The 21,861-nt window shown below is 42.5% G+C and overlaps 1 pseudogene across 1 annotated transcript in view; it reads right to left on the reverse strand.

Moving 5' to 3' along the window:
• LOC311226061 (TRPM8 channel-associated factor homolog) overlaps positions 1-21,861 on the reverse strand; it is a 98,393-nt pseudogene that overhangs the window by 40,274 nt on the left and 36,258 nt on the right. Inside the window, exons 3-8 of the transcript in view lie at positions 14,426-14,470; positions 12,761-13,009; positions 8,778-8,952; positions 6,276-6,364; positions 4,160-4,373; positions 3,849-4,071 (exon numbers count right to left, since the gene is read on the reverse strand). The product of the transcript in view is annotated as a TRPM8 channel-associated factor homolog (transcript). The remainder of the gene's footprint in view (positions 1-3,848; positions 4,072-4,159; positions 4,374-6,275; positions 6,365-8,777; positions 8,953-12,760; positions 13,010-14,425; positions 14,471-21,861) is intronic.

Genomic DNA, 21,861 nt, shown 5'->3' on the forward strand with positions numbered 1-21,861 from the left:
AATAAGAATAATATAATGTGATATGTTGATATGCTACTGTGAGATTACAACATCTGATGTGATATTACAGAGGATTTTGATTGCAATATTTTATTGTGAAATAATAAATAAATTATGTGAAATATTCATATGCTACTGTGAGATTACAACATCTGATGTGATATTACAGAGGATTTTGATTGCGGTATCTTATTGTGAAATAAGAATAATATAATGTGATATGTTGATATGCTATTGTGAGATTACAACATCTGATGTGATATTACAGAGAAAGACTTTCGTCTTGTTTTGTATAAAATTACAATATTTGATTGTGAAATAAGAATAATATAATGTGATAAATTGATATGCTATTGTGAGATTACAACATCTGATGTGATATTACAGAGAAACACTTTCGTCTTGTTTTGTATAAAATTGCAATATCTTATTGTGAAATAAGAATAATATAATGTGATATGTTGATATGCTACTGTGAGATTACAACATCTGATGTGATATTACAGAGGATTTTGATTGCAATATTTTATTGTGAAATAATAAATAAATTATGTGAAATATTCATATGCTACTGTGAGATTACAACATCTGATGTGATATTACAGAGGATTTTGATTGCGGTATCTTATTGTGAAATAAGAATAATATAATGTGATATGTTGATATGCTATTGTGAGATTACAACATCTGATGTGATATTACAGAGAAAGACTTTCGTCTTGTTTTGTATAAAATTACAATATTTGATTGTGAAATAAGAAATAATATAATGTGATAAATTGATATGCTATTGTGAGATTACAACATCTGATGTGATATTACAGAGAAACACTTTCGTCTTGTTTTGTATAAAATTGCAATATCTTATTGTGAAATAAGAATAATATAATGTGATATGTTGATATGCTACTGTGAGATTACAACATCTGATGTGATATTACAGAGGATTTTGATTGCAATATTTTATTGTGAAATATTAAATAAATTATGTGAAATATTCATATGCTACTGTGAGATTACAACATCTGATGTGATATTACAGAGGATTTTGATTGCGGAATCTTATTGTGAAATAAGAATAATATAATGTGATATGTTGGTATGCTATTGTGAGATTACAACATCTGATGTGATATTACAGAGGATTTTGATTGCGGTATTTTATTGTGAAATAAGAATAATATAATGTGAAATCAAAAGATACTGTCTTTTTTACATGTATTTGTTGGGATATTACAGGAGGCCTTAATTACAATATGTTACTGTAAGATAATACTGTTAAATGTTGTGAAATGCTGGTAACTTTTTACAGTGTATTAGAAAATGTGAACTTTTGTTTGTACAGCCTTTGACAACCTACTGTATGCATACGTGTGCGCGGCTGTGCGCTTGGCAGAGTGTTGCACAGTATTTTGTTATTTTTGTATGTCATGACTCATGTTTGGTACAGTAAAGTGGTCTAGTGGAGCAGCAATATACTTGTTGTGGTCTTTTTATTTTAGTATTTCCTTCTTTATCTTTGTCACTTTGTCAATGATTAAGAGTAAGTCAGTTAAAAATGATCCCCGTAGTGCTGTGTGTGTGAGTGTGTGTGTGTGCTGCTGTACTACCTAAATAAAATAAAAAATTAGGGGTTAGGGCATTGTAAAAACGCTAAAATAATAAAATAAAGGTAAAAAAAAAACGCGCGCACTCGCTGTATCGTTCGCCAAGCAGTCGCACCCCCTGGCGTCAAGTTCAAACTCCGCCTATGGATACAAGGTACAAGCTCTGGTGGGAGATAGGGAACTATTCAAAGAAAAAGAGGGACTGTTAGATCCAATCACCAAATGCACCTTGACCATATGGAACAGAGTAGTAAAAACACACAAATTGGAGAAGCAGTCAGGAGTTCTGAGATGGGTAGCACATGACAAGAGATTCAAACCAGGGAGGTTAGACCATGGATTCAGAAGGTGGGAGAGGGGGGGGGGGGGGGGGCAACAGCGATATGCAAAATGATAGAGAAGGGGGAAATGCAGACACTACAAAAATTAAAGGAGAAATTTGGACTAGAAAACAGGGACCACTTCAGATATCTACAGGTTAGAGACTACTACAACAAAGAAATAAGGGGGGCCAAAGACGAAGAACAGAATGGAATAATCAAGATGATAGTATGGGCATACGAAGGGGGGCAAGGAAGAGTAATATCAGCAATATACCAGGCTATAATGAACAGCAAGGGACACACGACCGATTACATAAGGGAGAAATGGGAGAGAGAACTAGAGATAGGAATAACAGAGAAGGAATGGGGCAACATATGCGAGGTACAACATTCAACAACAGGATCGAGGATATGGAAAGAGTTTGGATGGAAAAACATAATCAGATTCTTTATAACCCCAGAGTTGAAGGGAAAATATGCACCAACACAAAGGGCATGCGTGGGAAGGAGGGGGCAAACCACACACACATATTCTGGGGATGTCAGAAGCTGAAGGGGTATTGGGAGGAGATAGGGGAGGCAATGATCAGAATATTAGGATACGGGTTACCACAAACGGGACTGGTGCTTTACTTAGGGGACCTGACACACGAGGGAATACAAGGGGGGGACAAGTATTTAATAAAGATAATGTTGATATCGGCCAGAAAAGCAATAACGAGACTGTGGTACAAAGAAGACCCACCGACAATAGCACAATGGGTAGGAATAGTAGAGGAGATACAGGATATGGAGAGGATAACGCACATGCTGAGGCTACAGGAAGAGAAATTTGGGGAAAGATGGGGAAAGTGGGAGGATTATAAAGGGAACGAAAACGACATCACAGAGGAAGGAACAAATGGAACACAAGAGGGCGAAGGGTAAAGGAGGAAAGAGGTTCAAGGAGGGTCTCTGAACCCATGTCACACACTTAATGTTTTCTATTTTCATTTTTGTTTAAGGTACGACAACTGTTTTATGTTTTTACATTTTATTATTTATGTATGTGGGAACTTTGCTTAAGTCAGTGTGTTTTTTTATTTCCATTTTTTAGTATTTAAATTCTTATTGTTTTTATCTTTATCGTTTATATCTGTTGATGTCATTGTATATGTTGTGATGTATGTCTATAAATGTTTAATAAAAATTTAAGTTAGAAAAAAAAAAAAAGCTTTGAGTGGTAACGTTACTTAATATTACCAGAGATTCCATTAGTAACATGTTATATTACATGTTTGCTACTCATTCTATGTCTGCACTTTATGCATTGCTTTTATTTTCGCACGGTTCCCAGTACAAGGGGCCTCAGACCCTGGAGTGGGAGGGACCTGTGCAGGAAGCCCTCTTGGGGTTGGAAATCTTAACATCTATCACAATCCTTTTTATAGATTTTAATATTACAATATTTTTTCAATTTTAATATCTTATGACTTTTCATTTAATGAATATTTTAATGTCAATTCTCTGCTCATTTTATTCCTGTCTATAATTGTGGCAACTATGTCTATTTTGTGTCTACATCACTGCTGCGAAGCACTTTGGGCTGCAATTCATGTATGAAAGGTGCTATATAAATAAAATGTATTATTGTTATAATTATTACATTTCCACAGTATGTAATCCTCTAAATGAATTATAGTTTTTTGCAGTTGGCAGCCTAAAATTAATGGATACAGAATGGCAGCAATGCTTTGATTCCCCATTGACTAGCATTGCTAACAAAGCTACCGCTTTGTTTGTCGCACATTTTTCAGAAACTAAAACTCTGATGTGAAAACGTTGTGGGGCGTACATCACTACTTTTACACATGAGGATATAGTACTATTATCTTTTCAGATATCACCAAGCCCTGGAGGGACAAGAATGAAGACTCACCATGGGAGATTTGGACATCTGCAACAATGCGTTCTTTGCGCCGGAACTTATGGGCTGCCAGGTCATAGACGGCCTTCATGACGTCGTCCCAAAGTGACGCAAGCTGATCAGGACTTCTTTTGAAGGCAAGGTAAGGACGATATTCTCAAACTCTAGCTCCGCCCAGGGGGGGGGGGGGGGGGGGCTGTACGCAGCGACAACCAATCAGCTGGTGTTGTCACACCTGGAGAAAGAGAGGCGGATACCAGAGCTCCAGTACCAGTACACAGTCTTCACCCAACACATACACCCGCATGCATACACCCACTCACCAGACTTGTAGTATGGTGCACGTACGGCCTTCTCCACCATGACCTCTGACCCCTCCACCTGTGTTCTGGGTGGAGCCACCAGGTAGATAAGGCCGCCCCACATGTTCGACACCTGCACCTTTTCCGCATTGACAGGAAAACGCTCAGTGACAGTCTCTGCCCTCTTCAGCTCTTCCTTCTTCTGAAGATTGTCACTCTGACAGCCAATCTGGACCTGAGCAACACACAGAGTGAACTACGTTACTTTGTGAGTTGTGACATTTCCCAGAATGATGGAGGTGTCCTTGATGCCTGGAAGCTCAAAACAGAGTAATCACACTAATCAGAGTCATCAGTTCCACAAAGGCCGCCAGTAAAACAAGCTCTTAGGATATAAGATACAGCAGGGAATGTGAAGACATTGTGGTGGATCTGGACTCGTCAATTATATCATAGGTTTAAACAATTTAGTACAAAGTACATACATAGTTAAATGAGCTTTGGCTGAGAGGAGTGCTCTCATTGTGCAGGAGACACACTGAGGAAGAGAAGGAGACAATGGGTCTCATTCTCCAACGGATTTACGACAAAAAATTTGCTCTTAGGGCCATTTGAGACATATTAGGGCCGGTTGTGGGATTCCCCACAAGATTGGATTCGGCCGTGACTAAGAGCAGGTTTTACGAGTGCTGAGGAGCACACTTAACTTGACAGACTGCTGTGCTTCGTGTTCTTAATGGCTTTATTTGGGAGGAATCATAGTGATTCCTTCATGTCAACCCTACAGGCCTCCTTGGAATTAATGAATTAATCATAATTAAAATAAATATGACAATATTTGTACGATAAGAAATTACGCATTTGATGTCGGAAAAATAAATAATATGGACTCATCTGATCACAGGGCAGCTGGATTAACCATATCTGAACCAGCTATTTTGGACAAATGTATAATTACTTAATTACTCAGATAATCAAACACAATTATGCAATTATTGTGAAATGATTGAAAATTATAATTATTGAATGCCTTCTGTGGCATTTGTATTTCTTATTTGTTAGATATCCATTTAATTGATGAATTATACATTTGAAAGAATGCAGGTTATAGCCAACATGCAATATATCCCATTGATTGGTACAATGGGACAGACATTTGTTTTATATAGCTATAACCTGCATTCTTTCAAATATATCATTAATCAATAAAACAGATATTGGAATACACTATGTAGCCTACGTGTCTAATGAATGAACAGTAGGCTTATATTATTCTAATTACTTGTTTAATTAGGATTTAGTAGATACTATATATATGCTCTGCCCTATACGTACAGTAAGTACAGTACAGATATTAAGGCCGCCAGAGTCGGGCAGCGGACTGGTGGACTGTACTACTATAGGCAGCGCGGTATCTGTGATTTCCTAATAAAACAAGTCATTAGAATAATATAAGCCTACTGCGTTAATTCATTACGCACGTAGACTATACAGTACTGCGAGTGTGTGTCTGTGTGTGTGTGTGTGTGTGTGTGTGTGTGTGTGTGTGTGTGTGTGTGTGTGTGTGTGTGTGTGTGTGTGTGTGTGTGTGTGTGTGTGTGTGTGTGTGTGTGTGTGTGTGTGTGTGTGTGTGTGTGTGTGTGCATGCGTGCACTACGGCAGGTGGGCACGAGCTGTAGTAGCCTGTATATATGATGACAATACATTAATCTAATCTCATTTTGATCGGTCGCAAAGCGCTTCCGCCACCATTTTTACCTGGCTGCATCGCATCAATTGCATTTAATGAGCTGGACAGGTGTGTCTAAACTCTCGGCTTTTTGTGATTTCTTTTGCAAACAGCACAGAACCTGGCTTATAAGGAGTTATCGGAGGCGTGTCTTGTATGCAAATGACCTAGACGGGAACGCACGTTCATAGTGACATTCCTCATCGCCGGCATCCCAGCTGTGATCGTTTGAGCCACTTAAGACATCTTCCCCACGCGTTGGGGAATCAGAGTGAACTTGTCCTCGATTCTGTCTCAGTCGGTTCCAAGATGGTTGCCCTAAGAGAAGTCTTTGGAAAATGTTGGAGAATGAGACCCAATGATCTTAAGTAGAGAAAGGGGTGCAGGCCATAGCCCCTGGACTCTCACCTTCCATCCCTTATTGACCATCTCATGTGGCATTGTCATGGTGGTCTGCAGACCAGGTGAGAGATAGAGACCTGTGCTGATCCACTCCTCTCATTCTGACACACACACACACACACACACACACATGGCCGCCTAGTTATAGTTGAGAGTGGGGGTGCAATTTTTTATTTTTATTTTTTTTGACAGGCAAGGGGTGGTTTGGAGGGGGTCCGGCACGACCCCCTCCATGGCCGATTTTTTTTTTAATTTAATGAACCTGTACGTGCAATTTCCTGCAATATAGAGCCTTCAATCTTGACCAATAAAGCTGCTCTTTTCACTATAAAACTCAGTTTATATTGCAGTATGATAGCCAATTACTATAATAATAATAATAATATATTAATATATATACTGTATATACACTGTATATTGATTTTTCGCTCATTCATTTTTATTAAATCAATCTCCTTTCAAATAGGCCAAGTTTTTAATAAGAAAGAGAAAAAAGATATATTTCCATTACCTGTAAATCTTGTGTCTCTTTCTCTCCTTCTCTGCCACCTCCCTGAGTCTGCAGTGCACAATCATGACATCGATCTCAAAAAAAAAAAAAATAAAAAAAAAAAGGAAAAAAAAAAAGATGGAGGCCCCTCGTCACTATAGGCCCACGGGCCGCGGCCGTCGTTAATACGGCCCTGCTCGTCTGCCATATATATAGCGTTAACGTTTGCAAATGAAGTCAACGTCATCCAGCTCACAGTGCCTCACACCACATATCTAGATAACGTTAGCTAGCGGCTAGCACTAAAGCTAACGCCAACCAGAGAGGGAAACGTTATTATTATTTATTCGAGGAAACCGTATGACCAGATCGCAATTCGGGACCGTGAAACACTTTTATTGTATTGCGTGGTAGAACCGTAGAAGTTCTACTACCACTCAATAGTAACTTATGTCTAACATAATCCTTTTATTTGAACAACTTACTGGAAAAGCCTGCTTGCCTGCCACCAATATTATGACACACTCTGTGGGATTTGATTTACACTCAGCCTACCCGCTGCAGCCGTGCAGCCAGACTGCAGCGCTGTGTGCTGAAGGTCTACGCGCTGCCTGGGAGGTACTGGATCAAACCATAATGGGGCAGGGGGGGGGTTCGCAATCTTTGGAAACTTAAAAACTTGTTATTAAGTGTCATTGTGTATTATTAATTTGATTATAGTTATAGACTATAGTTATGGTTAGATTTATATATTGGGGGGGGGGGGGTATATCATATTTTTCATATGATCAAAAAGTGGTGGAGCAAGATCATAAACTTGCTCCCCCAAGTTCAATAGTCCTAGAGCACGTGCATCGTCTGCTCTATTACGTGGGCGTCTATGCACACACACACACACACACACACACACACACACACACACACACACACACACACACACACACACACACACACACACACACACACACACACACACAGAAAATTACTCAATATCCAACAATAGCATAATACATATACCTTTAACATTTTTCAAAAGGGAGGGTTCTTGTCACAGCTGAACTGAAGGCACTATGTAGATATAAATATATATATTTTTTATCCTCTTTTTCTCCGCCTGATTTTCTATTTTTCTCCCCATCCCAATTTAGTCGTTATGCCAATTCCCCCCCCTCCCCTACCTGGTTGTTGTGCACATGTTCTTCCTACTGGTCGGTACAAGGGAACCCTGAAGTCCACCACATGCTTCCTCCGACACATGTGGAGACAGCCAGTGGCTCTCTTCTCACCTGGCAGCGAGGACTCTCATTGGTGAAGCGTAACGCGTGGGAGGTAACGCTGCCTTCACCATTTCCTGCCTTTCGCTGAGCAGGCGCCCAGACCTGACCTGTAGGCGTCGCTGTCCACAACGCCAGATTACCACCTTCGACTTCCCTCCCGCTAACTCAGCCAAACAAGTTAGTATGACGATCGGCCCAAGCCGCAGGGCAATGCTGACTCCGGGAGTCGAGACCGCAGCCTCTTGCATTGGTGACGAGCGCAATCTCCGCTACGCCATCCGACCGCCACTATGTAGATATTTAACATGCTCTGTGTTGGGACAACCTTTCATTCTGTAAATGAATGATTCTGACTTGTGTAAAGGAATCATATATCATAGCCGTGGTATATGGATATTATACCACAGCTATGACCAATCAGATTGCTTGCTGTGAGCTACCAGTTTTATAGTAGCAGCATTTGCATATATATGTCAAAGTTAGCAAATGCGCAATGCTGGACACCAAGGTTGGACACCATTAAATCTTGGGATTTGCTTTGAGTAATGGCTCATTTTGCTTACTAATGTACCTGTTGTACATGTGTCTGTAATATATATAGATCACATTTAAATGCACTGTCTAGGTTTTTCGATTTGAAATGAGGTCCATGTAGACTCAACCACATATGTCTGTTTGTATGTATATAGAGAGTATATCCAGGTCTCCATCTTGTCTTCATGGGGAATAATGAGGTCTTACCTGCTGTGTTGACATTAATATTGACCGTGCTGTTATAGACAGCGGGCATCTCAGGAATGTCCTTGATGAGGTAAGGTAGGATGGCTTTGGGCTCTAGACACACCTTGTACACCGCTGTTCCCACACAGAGGAGCAAGTGGTCCTGAGGACTCGTCACCGGCAGAGTGGAGGACACCTGGGTGTAAGACAAGAGGACATCACAGAAAGAATGAGTAGGCATGTTGGAATTAGAAGAAGTGTCCATGGGTACGTAAACTTCTGTCTGTTGGTACTATTGAGAAGAATATGGACACATCATGACTAGTCTAGAGCTGAACTGGGATTAGTGGGGGGAGGGGGGTTAGAGTGATTTTTTATGATTTTAAATGAGGGCAGTTTAGACTCAACCACTTACAATGATCTTCCAATCACAGCTAGTTTTGCTTATATGCTTATATATTTCACATTAGACACGTTTGTAGAATGTGTCTGACTTGTTCCTGGGTCTGCAGTCTGCAGACATACTCACTATTGGAGCTCAGCCTCTGGGGTTCTGCAGCAGACATACTATTGGTTTCAACGAAGGGAGTGGTTTTACTTACATCATGTGTAGTACGACGGCGTGAGTCAGCTGCGTTCGACTATTTCGCGCGTGCAGCTTTTGACTATTATGCTTAGTTATGCCAGCCAAGACGAAGAAAGAGGTCGGTCATTATCAGTCGGTCGGTCACCAAGGAACGTTGACGAAAGGCCTCTCGCTAGCGGGACAAATGGCCGGAGCCTTGTCATGATATAGCCATGATGATGTCGGCTAGTAGCTAGCTTAGCTAAAGGCTAACTAGCGTTAGCTAACCTAGAGACAGCGCATACAGCCAAGATGAAGAGGATGGTCGTTTGGCAGATGAACTTCGTCAACTCCACGCGGTTGTCTCCATCCTCTTGGACGTTTGGTGAGTTTTTAACCTATTCTATTAACTCTATTCTATTCCCGCCGTGGACATCTCTCTCTCTCTCTCTCTGGAGCTAAACTGGCCGACTAGCTGTTGTAGTACTACTAGTAGCTAACGGTGTGTGGCCTGTCAGCACCTGTATGTAGCCGCATAGCTTGCTTCTGCGTTAGCTAATGGTTAGCGATAGCCTGGTTGAGCTAACTGTTAGTCAGTTAGCTGTTTAGCTACGACGTTAGCTGCCAGCTGCGCTCGGCTGGGAACGTTCGTTTGATGCTATCAGTTAGCCTTGAGTTAGCTCTTAGCTTGTGCTACGACCATTGACATTAGCCGTGAGAATAGCAGGGGGTTATTTTTGTCCCGCCAGCGAGAGGCCTTTCGTCAACGTGGAGACCTGTGTTGCTGCCTTTCGCCCTGCGTTCCTTGGTGCAGGTAAGATTAATGAAAATCATGACATTACCCCACTCTTCCTTCCTTCCCCTCCCGAATGTTTTGTTAATAACAATGTTTTTTTCCAGGCAAAACATATGTTACTTCACAACATTTGGAGATACGACATGTGCTGTGTGTGAATTCATTGTCTTGGTCGTTTGTGTAGCTTGGGTAGCGTTGGGCCGTTGGCCAAAGCTGTGTGTGGCCTGGTGTCAGTAGCCTACCTGGCTAGCCTTTAGCTGTCGGCCATTGGCTCCTTGCTGCTTTGTTTTATCTGGTATAGACCCTCTTCTGCTGGGGAGGCTACATCAACTCAAGGGACACCAACAAGCTCAACAAGCTGGTGAGGAAGGCTAGCTCCGTGGTGGGAGTCGAGCTACCTAGACTTGAGGTGATGGTAGAGAGGGGGATGATAAGGAAGCTGGATGCCATCATGGAGAACCCCTACCACCCACTCTACGACGAGCTAGTCAAGATGAGAAGCTCGTTCAGCCACAGACTCATCCCCCCCCGACACTCAACTAACCGCCTCGGACAGTCCTTCATACCAGCGGCCATCAGGCTCCACAACAGTGGGCAGCGACTAGCAGCCTCCAGGCCCCACAACAGGGGGCAGCTACAGCGACTGCTACCAGACATTGACCTGGGACTTATAGGAACCCAAGGGGGACAAAGTAGACTACCCTGGTACTTTGATTAATGTATACTCAGTAGATAGTAAATTATAACACTACCTCATGCATACTGCACCTCATGTGACACTGTGAATAATGTGAATATTCCTCAGCTAGTCAGATAGTAAATTATATTGACCATATTGATCAAATTGTTTACACTGCCTGTGTTGTCTTTTACTACCTGTATACTGTGTTGTTTTACTACCTGTACCCCTCCCCCCCTCCCCCCCATGCTGCTATGATGCCTGAATTTCCCCAAGGGGATCAATAAAGGAATATCTTATCTTATCTTTTCTCTTTGGATTTAAGTGTTGATCTTTGTCCTTTTGGATCTATGTATATTCATGTTGCCTTTGTGAAGTTATCTTTTCCTTCTGTTTTGTTCTTTCATTAAAAGTTGAATATCCTTTAGGGGGTCATCTTTGCTTATCTCTCTCATACATGCTCTCTCTCTAACACACATGCTCTCTCTCTCTCTCTCTCTCTTTCTAACACACACAGTCTGCCTATGGCGGCCTTTCTCGATGGCTAGGCTGTGCTCGCTGAGTCTGTACCTAGTCAAGGATCTTCAGTCACAGTGCTCAGGTATTCTGCCACTGTGTACTCTCTGTTTAGGGCCAAATAGCATTTCAATTTCTTTCCAATGTGTCTCTCTCTCTGTACACTGTATATTGACTGTAGAACGGGAGCTCTCTCTCTCGCTCTCTCTCTTGCTATATGTTGACTGTATCATGCCCAGCCTCGGGCAGCGCTATTATTTACGAATATGTTGACTGTGTGAAAAAAAAAAAAAAAAAAAAAATTATATATATATATATTTTTTTTTTTTTTTTTTTTTACCTTTTGGGGGGGGGGGGCCTCGCGTTTAAATCTCGCACAGGGCCTCGCATTTCTCCCAGGCGGCCCTGAGTGTATGGTACCTGGGTCTTACCTGGGTAGTCAGCAGGGGCGGATTTAGGATTGTAGGAGATCCGGGGCTTAGCCCAGATGGGCCCCCCCCCCATTTTTTTTTCTTTTTTTTTAATTTTAAAAAAAAATAAAAAATAAAAAAATTTAATTTTTTTTTTTTTTTTTTTGCAGGCAAGGGGTGGTTTGGAGGGGCTCAGGCACGACCCCCTCCACGACAGATTTCTTTTGAATTTAATGAACCTGTACGTGCAATTTCCTGCAATATAGAGCCTTCAATCTTGACCAATAAAGCTGCTCTTTTCACTATAAAACTCAGTTAACCATAACATAGTTATGGTTAGATTTATATATTGGGGGGGGATATATCATATTTGCCATATAATCAAAAAGTGGTGGAGCAAGATTATACCTTTGCTCCCCCAAGTTCAATAGTGGGAGAGCAGAGATGCTCCGAATGCTCTTATGGCCAGGCGTCTATGATTCACTGATACAAAGTAAAATAGTGCAGTGCAATAAAATAGTTAGTAAAATAGAATAAAATAATGCAATAGTGCATTGCAATAAAATAGTTATCATCATATTTTTTCGGGAGGCCGGTAAGGAGTGCATTACAGTAGTCGAGTTGGCTTGAGATAAAGGCATGGATCTGGTTTTCAGCGTCCTTTTGATTTATAAATGGCCGTACTTTAGCTATGTTTCTAAGGTGGAAGAATTAAGTTTTTGTCAACTTGTTGATTGTGATTTAAAGCTTAGGTCTGAGTCTACCATAACACCAAGACTTAACTCACTCAAATACAGTTAGCAGCTGGATAGACCACAGATGGAAATTAGCTTCTGCTAAATCTGGTGCAAACATATTTTCATGTAACAATGATGAATTGTAAAAAAAAAAAAAAAAAAAAAATTATTTATTTTTAAATAGATTCGGGGCTTTTCAGAATACATCCGGGGCTTGAGCCCAGGTAGCCACCCCCTAGCTCCGCCCCTGGTAGTCAGCCAGTGCGTTTTCCCCACGGTAACTATATCTCCAGTGCCATGCGTGCCCTCCTACGATAAGACCTCCTCCTTCAGCCACAAAGGCCTGGATCTCTTCCTTATGTGCGTCAGAGTATGACCAACAGACATATACACTCAAGTCCTTTCTGAAGTCTGTCTTCTCACACTTCAGTCCTGCTTCGCTGAACAAGGAGTGGGCACCGGCACCGCCTAGCGCTGGTAAAACACCAACCACCCCCTTACGTCCCTGGTCCAACCATTGAATGGCGTTGTTCCAAAATGTCTGCAGCTTCTGGAGAGGACAGTTCATCAGATAGTATTAAAAATATGAAGATCATTCTGCTCATCATCACATGTATGTATCATAGTATGACATGCTCATACATGCTGATGTCAGTACTGTCTCTGAGATGTGCTCTATTCACCACCCAAATCCTACACCTCATTATGCAGTTACAGGCTGAGTAGCAGCACCAAACACTGAGGGGTCCACTTGTCTGGTTTACTTCTGAGGCTATTTGCATTTGCCACCAGAAAAAAGCCATTGGTTTTGTAACAAACAACAAAAATACATACAAATGATATTGTTTTCGTTGCCTCACTGTTCTTCAGTCCATGTAAAGTTTCAATATAGTGTATGATTTCTATTTTGAATTATTTCTTTTTCGTTCATTTGCATTTCTGAATTCATTATTTCCACTATAAAGGTTGAAAATAAACATTATTTTACATTCAATATCATTCTTGTTCATATCAATCATATATAATACAACAGTAGAAAGTGATCAAATAGAAGCCTTGATGGAACGTTTGTGTAGTTTTCTCTCTTCCAATATGGCTGCCTGGAACCATTGGTAACCACTTTCAAAAGAAAATAGCTCATTTCTGTGCAGTGGTAGAGTAGGTAAAACACTGGAAAAATACTACGACTTGTTTACAAGGTCCAGAAAATATTATCTATTTCTCATATATCAACACATAGCAACCATTGCTTTGCACATAGCAACCGGTGTATCTTCCATTGCCATGTACAAAACAATGGTTGCTATGTTACAGGCAGCCATACTGGAAAAACGAGAACTTCACAAACATTCCATGCAAGGCCTCCATTACCATGCTGAGACAGATGCTGCCTTCAAATGGAACTCGTGAGTTTGTGGTCTCGACATGGGAAGTCAAGTACATGATATGCTTGGCACACAAGTGGTTAAAGGGCACCATTGCTAGGCAACTGGGCAATGCGTCTTGAAGACAGAGACCAACGATTTAGCTAACTAAATGCAACGCCATAATGACAGAGGAAAGAGACCATTGGGAATATCAAAATTTTTTCAGACATAGTATTCATTTACTAAAAAAGACGATATTTAATATACTTTTTAAATATTGTCACCATGTCACAAATTGTGAATTCTGAACTTTCAGAATATTTTCACTTAACATAGTCATGACTCAAAATAGTGAGTCGTTCATATGGACTCTTCTCTTGGACGCGTTAAACACGACCCCATTTGAAGGCATGACCTTTTCTCTGACCTTGACCATTTCAGTGGAATGTTTCATGTGTTGCTAGGCAACAGCTGAAACAACAGTTGATTTCCTGTTTATACAACTGACAGTAAATCAACTGTAGTCAGTTCTGGAACACTTGGCTTGTGTTTGTTTCTGTTGTCAAGTGGAAACAAGCTGTAAGTTATTCACACCACACCTTATTTATCAGGAAGCCCTCGTGTGAGATCACAAGGACTCTGCCCTGTCCGTAGTTGCCGTAGAAAACGTAAATGTCGAATTCAATAATTTTTTATTTCTCCACGTGGTAAATACACAGGTCACAACATGTTTACAGGAACGTTTTTGGAGTTGTATTTGGAGTGTATTTCGTGACTGTAGGGGACTGTAGGGAACTTCAGGGTAAAGGACTGCCCCACTTCCAGTGATGAAGCTAAGCTACGCTAACGGTGCGGGCGTTCCCTAAGCCTAATGCATGCACAGAGACAAAAAAGGTATGTATCTTCTTGTCTAACTCCAGGGAAGATGTTAAATAAGCTAATTTCCCAAAATGTTGGAGTTTTCCTTTAAAGGAGTGGTTATTTTCTAGTTTATAAGGCTGTTATGTAGAGAGAGAGGGCCTCTTGCTCTTCTACTCTGCTACCATTCTGTAGGATACTGTGATGATCTGACATTGTGTGTGTGTGTTAGAAGGAGGACGGAGCCAATCGTGACTTAACTTTGTCAATTGAACCCATTTTGTAATAAAGCATCATTGAAACTTAGAAGTGAACCGAACTCGTATTTCCTACAACGGTATTTGACCATCTCATCGACTGAACCAAAAACATTTTTTTAAGGACAGTCCAGTCCCGGTTAGCTGCCGCCAATGTCAAGCTAGCCCACACTGTAAAAAAAAAATCGGTAAAAAAACGGTAAAAGTCTGGCAGCTTGGCGGCAGAGATTTAGTGTAAAATTTACATTGAAATACCCTAATTAAAATAAAGTGGAAAAGCAATACATTTACAGATAATTCTGTTTATTATTTGAGAACCAGAGAACAGAGAATCACTGTTAATTGACAGGTTAGGTTCAGCAGTGAAACACTGTTATTTTACAGGTTTTTTCCTACATTATTATGATCAAACACCTTCAATAAAGTGACAGAACTTAAAGTTCAGCAGTGAAACACTGTTATTTCACAAGTTTTCCCTACATTTACGATGAAACTCCTTCAATTAAGTGACATAACTCAAAGTTCAGCAGTGAAACACTGTTATTTCACAGGTCTTTCCTAAATTATTACGATCAAACTCCTTCAATAAAGTGACAGAACTTAAAGTTCAGCAGTGAAACACTGTTATTTCACAGGTTTTTCCTAAATTATTATGATCAAACTCCTTCAATAAAGTGACAGAACTTAAAGTTCAGCAGTGAAACACTGTTATTTTACATGTTTTCCCAGAATTATTACAATCAAACTCCTTCAATTAAGTGACAGAACTCAAAGTTCAGCAGTGAAACACTGTTATTTTACATGTTTTCCCATAATTATTACAATCAAACTCCTTCAATTAAGTGACAGAACTCAAAGTTCAGCAGTGAAACACTGTTATTTTACATGTTTTCCCATAATTATTACAATCAAACTCCTTCAATTAAGTCACAGAACACAAAGTTCAGCAGTGAAACACTGTTATTTCACAGGTTTTTCCTCAATTATTACGATCAAACTCCTTCAATAAAGTGACAGAACTTAAAGTTCAGCAGTGAAACACTGTTATTTTACAGGTTTTCCCATAATTATTACAATCAAACTCCTTCAATTAAGTGACAGAACTCAAAGTTCAGCAGTGAAAGACTGTTATTTCACAGGTTTTTCCTAAATTATTATGATCAAACTCCTTCAATAAAGTGACAGAACTTAAAGTTCAGCAGTGAAACACTGTTATTTCACAGGTTTTTCCTCAATTATTACAATCAAACTCCTTCAATAAAGTGACAGAACTTAAAGTTCAGCAGTGAAACACTGTTATTTTACAGGTTTTCCCATAATTATTACAATCAAACTCCTTCAATTAAGTGACAGAACTCAAAGTTCAGCAGTGAAAGACTGTTATTTCACAGATTTTTCCTAAATTATTACGATCAAACTCCTTCAATAAAGTGACAGAACTCAAAGTTCAGCAGTGAAAGACTGTTATTTCACAGGTTTTTCCTAAATTATTACGATCAAACTCCTTCAATAAAGTGACAGAACTTAAAGTTCAGCAGTGAAACACTGTTATTTCACAGGTTTTTCCTAAATTATTACAATCAAACTCCTTCAATAAAGTGACAGAACTTAAAGTTCAGCAGTGAAACACTGTTATTTCACAGGTTTTTCCTCAATTATTACAATCAAACTCCTTCAATAAAGTGACAGAACTTAAAGTTCAGCAGTGAAACACTGTTATTTTACAGGTTTTCCCATAATTATTACAATCAAACTCCTTCAATTAAGTGACAGAACTTAAAGTTCAGCAGTGAAACACTGTTATTTCACAGGTTTTTCCTCAATTATTACAATCAAACTCCTTCAATAAAGTGACAGAACTTAAAGTTCAGCAGTGAAACACTGTTATTTTACAGGTTTTCCCATAATTATTACAATCAAACTCCTTCAATTAAGTGACAGAACTCAAAGTTCAGCAGAGAAACACTTTTATTGTACAGATTGTTAGAAACAAAAAGCTTCAAGTGTTAACAAACGATCAGGATTGTAAAACTGCTTTATTTTGGAAGCAAGTGTGCTGTATAAAACAGATTCAAATGATTTAAAACTTTAGCTTGCAGTGTTTGTTCAAATATAATGTTTAAATACAGTATGTAAAGTTAAAAACCTATAGAAGTACAATCTAAACACTATTTATGGATCAATATGCATGGCAGCTGCCACCATTGGTGTGTGAATGTGTGTGAATAGGTGAATGAGAGGCCATACGCGCTTTGGATAAAAGCGCTATTGCTATATAAGTGCAGTCCATTGAACATAACATAATGGCCAAGTAGTAAATTAAACTTTATGTCCACAATTCTGAACTATCCCTTCAATGTCATCAGATGATTTCAACTTTTAAAAGCGGAGAAAGCAACATATTGTGCTGTTGAACCGAGGGGGTTGTGGTCAGGTCTACAGTTTTTTAGCTTTACCATTTCAGTTTTATATTGTTTTCCACAATATTCTCCCGACCCCTGGGGGCTCCATAATATATGTGAACATTATACTGTTTAATTCAGAATCCCAACTATACAGTGTATTACTAAGTAAAAATCAAAACATACCACACCACAAAAGGTCAATGAATCAGTGGCACAAGTGAAGAGCAGATAAGGAACAATCCTCCAGATTGGCAGTAATCAGCTGGATCCTTGGTGCATGGTGCATCTGGGAAAATGAAAAAAAAGGACACTATGATTCACTGGAAAGTCCGGGACTGTACATTAGGAGGGGGTGGGTGGTAGGAAAAAAGATATATACGGTGGGGAGGAGACTGTCTACAGATACACCTGTGTGATGTTGCTACGGAGTTAAGCTAATAAACGTATACTATACTCACAACCACAGCAGGGGACACAACTATTTTGTTACCCTGCCATGTGGCGGACAGACCTCGCAAATGTCACTCGCCCAATAGCCTCCAGCTGCAACCACTCGAGTCCCTGAGTGATGACTGCTTGGCGCCGCCTCGGTAGAAAAAATTCCCTTTTCATGATATTTGGCGCCTCTGATTGGCTCAATTTTGTTTCAATCTGTATGCATCTACAAATCATATTATACCAGGTAGTCAATTCCGTTAGACTGCGAATCAAATTGACGGATCTCCCCAATCAAATTGACGGAAATCCGTCTTGAGACGGTGTTACGTTCTGGACACCGACCTCGGTCGGTGATCACCCACATTCCTGGCATATGTCACTGGGCTTGTCACCTGTCATTTCCCTGTCAATTAGTGCTGTCACTTAGGGGTGGTTCCTGATTGGCTGTCACGGGGGTGTGTGTGGAATGTTGGTATTCTCTCTCCATTTAACATACCTCTCTTCTGCTTGTCCATTGTCAGGTCTTCACTAATTGCGTTCGGGGATAACGCGGACGGTTCTACTGTGGACCTCCAATAAGCTCCCATTTACCTTATCTTACACTTGTGCTTTTAGCACTTGTTCTCTCTTAGAATTTACTCTGTGTTCTTACTATTAAAGTCGAACCTGTTCAAGAGTAAACACTCTCTGTCTCTGTGATTGCCTTCAACCATTGGAATTCACCTACCTGCATTCTGACAGAAGACCTGACCGAGTTAATCCGACTCAATGGGGTCGTCGGATCATCCCAAGCGGTGGCGCAGTCGGCGTTGGCCACAGCTCGACAAGCCCAAGAAGGAGTGGCTGGTGTGCAGTCGGCGGCGGGGGAAGCAGCGCTCCACGCAGAGGAAAGTCGGGGGGGGTTCGGGGTCCAGGAGCGGTCCCGCGAACCACATCTGCAGGCGCCCGCTCGCTATGACGGATCACCGGATGGTTGTCGGGAATTCATCACCCAGTGTCTACTCGTTTTCCGGCTGCAACCACGATCATTTCCATCGGAGACAGCGCAGGTAGCGTATATTATCACACTGCTCACCGGCGAAGCTCTCTCCTGGGCTACGGCGGAATTAGAGGCAGGGGCGATAATCTGCGACAGTCTGGACGCCTTTACCCGGGAATTGAGAAGAGTATTCGATACTTCCCGGGTACTCTCGATCTTCGAGGCTGGTGGTCGTCTTCTCGACTGCCGGCAGGGCCTCCGCACAGTCGCAGCTTACGCTATCAATTTTCGGATCTTGGCCCGGGAGACAGCTTGGGCGGAGAACGTCTGCGTGGTTCTGTTCGTCAGGGGACTCTCAGCGCGGATGCGAGATGCTCTCTCCGCGCGTGAGATCCCCGAGCAGCTGGAAGTGCTGATCAACACCACCATCAAGATGGATAATCGGCACCGGGAGAGGGAGAAGGAGCATGTCAACAACACCCAGCCCCAGGTATGTTTTCCTTCTTCTCCTGGTGTTGATAATTCCATGCATTACACGAGTGGGCCACTGGGTGATGAATCCATGCAGCTTGGAGCGCTGTCGCTCTCGGACGACGAGAGGCAGCGCTTCATCAAAGAGCGACGCTGCTTCCGTTGCGGCCGCACCGGTCACCGCTTCGGCAGCTGTCGGGTCCAGGCTGTATCGGCTCGGCGCCAATCGGGGATGGAAGGTGCGCCGTCGGGCCTCGAGAGGGCGCCAGCAGGTGGGCTCATTCCTGCCAAAACCACGGATTCTCGCACTTTTTTTGAGGTGGCGATCAACTGTGGGGGTGACATTAGGGGAACTAAGGCTCTCATTGACTCAGGGGCGGCGGGCAATTTTATTCACGTGGGATTGGTGAAGGAGTGGGGAACCCCGGTGGAGGACTTAGGGGTTCCCTTACCAGTCTATGCCCTGGACGGTCGGCCCCTGGGCAGTGGGAGCGTCACCCAGCGCACAGTTCCCTTACACATCCGGGTGGAGGGTGGGGAGTGGGAATGGGTTACTTTTTTTGTCATCTTTTCCCCCTATTCTGTCATGGTGTTGGGTCATCCCTGGTTGTCGTCATGTGTTCGTGTCATTAATTGGAGCACGGGCGAACTCTCAACGGCGGCCGACGTCAAGTCGATCGTCAGCGGGAGTTTGCCCAAACCCTTGTCTCCCCCCCCCTCTTCTCTTTTGTCTCCTCCCTCTTTCTCCAGGATGGTGGGGAGCGTGGCAGATTCTGATCTACCCTCTAATCCCGATTTAATAGGGGTGCCTGAGATCTATTGGGACCTGGCGGACGTTTTTAGCAAGACGCGTGCTAAAGCACTTCCGCCTCATAGATCATACGACTGTCCCATTAATCTTCTACCCGGTACCTCCCCGCCTCGCGGGCGAATGTTCTCTCTCTCACGCCCCGAAACCTTGGCCATGAACACCTACATAGAGGAGGCATTGCTTGCGGGGCACATACGCCCTTCCACTTCCCCTTTTTTGTTGATAAAAAGGATGGGGATCAGCGCCCATGCATTGATTATAGGGGATTGAATGACGTTTCCATCAAGAACCGATATCCTTTACCCCTCATGGACACGGCCTTTGAGTGCTTACAGGGGGCACAGGTCTTTTCTAAACTTGACTTACGTAATGCATACAACCTGGTCAGGATTAGAGAGGGAGACGAGTGGAAGACTGCATTTAACACACCCAATGGGCACTATGAGTATTTGGTCATGCCCTTTGGTTTGGCTAATGCTCCGGCAGTCTTCCAAGCCCTGGTTAACGACGTGCTGCGAGACTTGATTGGGGTGTCGGTGTTTGTCTACTTAGATGATATCCTGATTTTTTCTCGCGATATGGTGCAACACCAAATGCACGTTCGGGAGGTGCTAGACCGTCTCCTCAAGCATCAACTATTCGTTAAGGCTGAGAAGTGTGTGTTTCACACGGACACCGTGTCCTTCCTGGGCTTTGTGTTGACGAAGGGCGATCTGCGCATGGATCCAGCCAAGGTGAGTGCAGTTTTGGACTGGCCACGGCCTTCGTCGCTCAAGGGGTTACAACGGTTTTTGGGCTTTGCAAATTTTTACAGGCGCTTTATTCGCAATTTTAGCGCCTTAGCCAATCCCTTAACAGCTCTCACTAAGGCCTCTCTCCCTGGCTTTGAATGGTCGCCTAGGGCTGAGTCGGCCTTCTGCGATCTTAAACGTCGTTTTACATCCGCTCCTGTATTGATCCGCCATGACGCGGAGGTTCCGTTCATTGTGGAGGTGGATGCCTCTGACGTCGCGGTGGGGGGGGTGCTCTCTCAGAGATGCTTAAAGGATGGGAAAGTGCACCCGTGTGCTTTTTTTTCTCGCCGTCTGTCACCAGCCGAGCGTAATTACGACGTGGGTAATCGGGAGTTATTGGTGATCAAATTGGCACTGGAGGAGTGGAGACATTGGTTGGAGGGGGCGGCACATCCTTTCATTATTTGGACTGACCATAAGAACTTGGCTTACATCCAAGGGGCTAAACGCCTTAACGCTCGCCAGGCCAGGTGGACGTTGTTCTTCACACGATTTCGATATACCATCTCCTATAGACCCGGCTCCAAGAATATCAAACCTGACGCGTTGTCGCGCCAGTTTGATCTTCCTGGGCGGGAGGAGCAGCCCCATCCCATTATTCCACCGGCCTTGATTTTGGCACCCGTGTCTTGGGGCATAGAGAAGGTGGTAAGGTCGGCGCTAACGCGGGAGCCCGATCCTGGTGGGGGTCCTCCGGGACGGTCGTATGTTCCCAAGGTGGCGCGCTCACGCTTGCTACAGTGGGCACATGCGTCATCCCTCACCAGCCACCCAGGGGCAACCAGGACCCTGGAATTTATCCGTAGGAGGTTCTGGTGGCCGACAGTGGAGGGGGATACGCGTTCCTTTGTGGCGGCCTGTCCGGTGTGCGCACGTAGTAAGACCTCTCGACGGGCACCGGCGGGTCTCCTCCGACCACTTCCTATTCCTAAACGACCCTGGTCACACATATCTCTGGACTTTATTTCTGGTCTTCCCCTTTCGGACGGATTCACCACCATTTTGGTGGTGGTGGATCGGTT

The sequence above is a fragment of the Notolepis coatsorum genome, assembly GCF_963971535.1.
Source record: "Notolepis coatsorum genome assembly, chromosome: 3".
Classification (NCBI taxonomy): Eukaryota; Metazoa; Chordata; class Actinopteri; order Aulopiformes; family Paralepididae; genus Notolepis; species Notolepis coatsorum.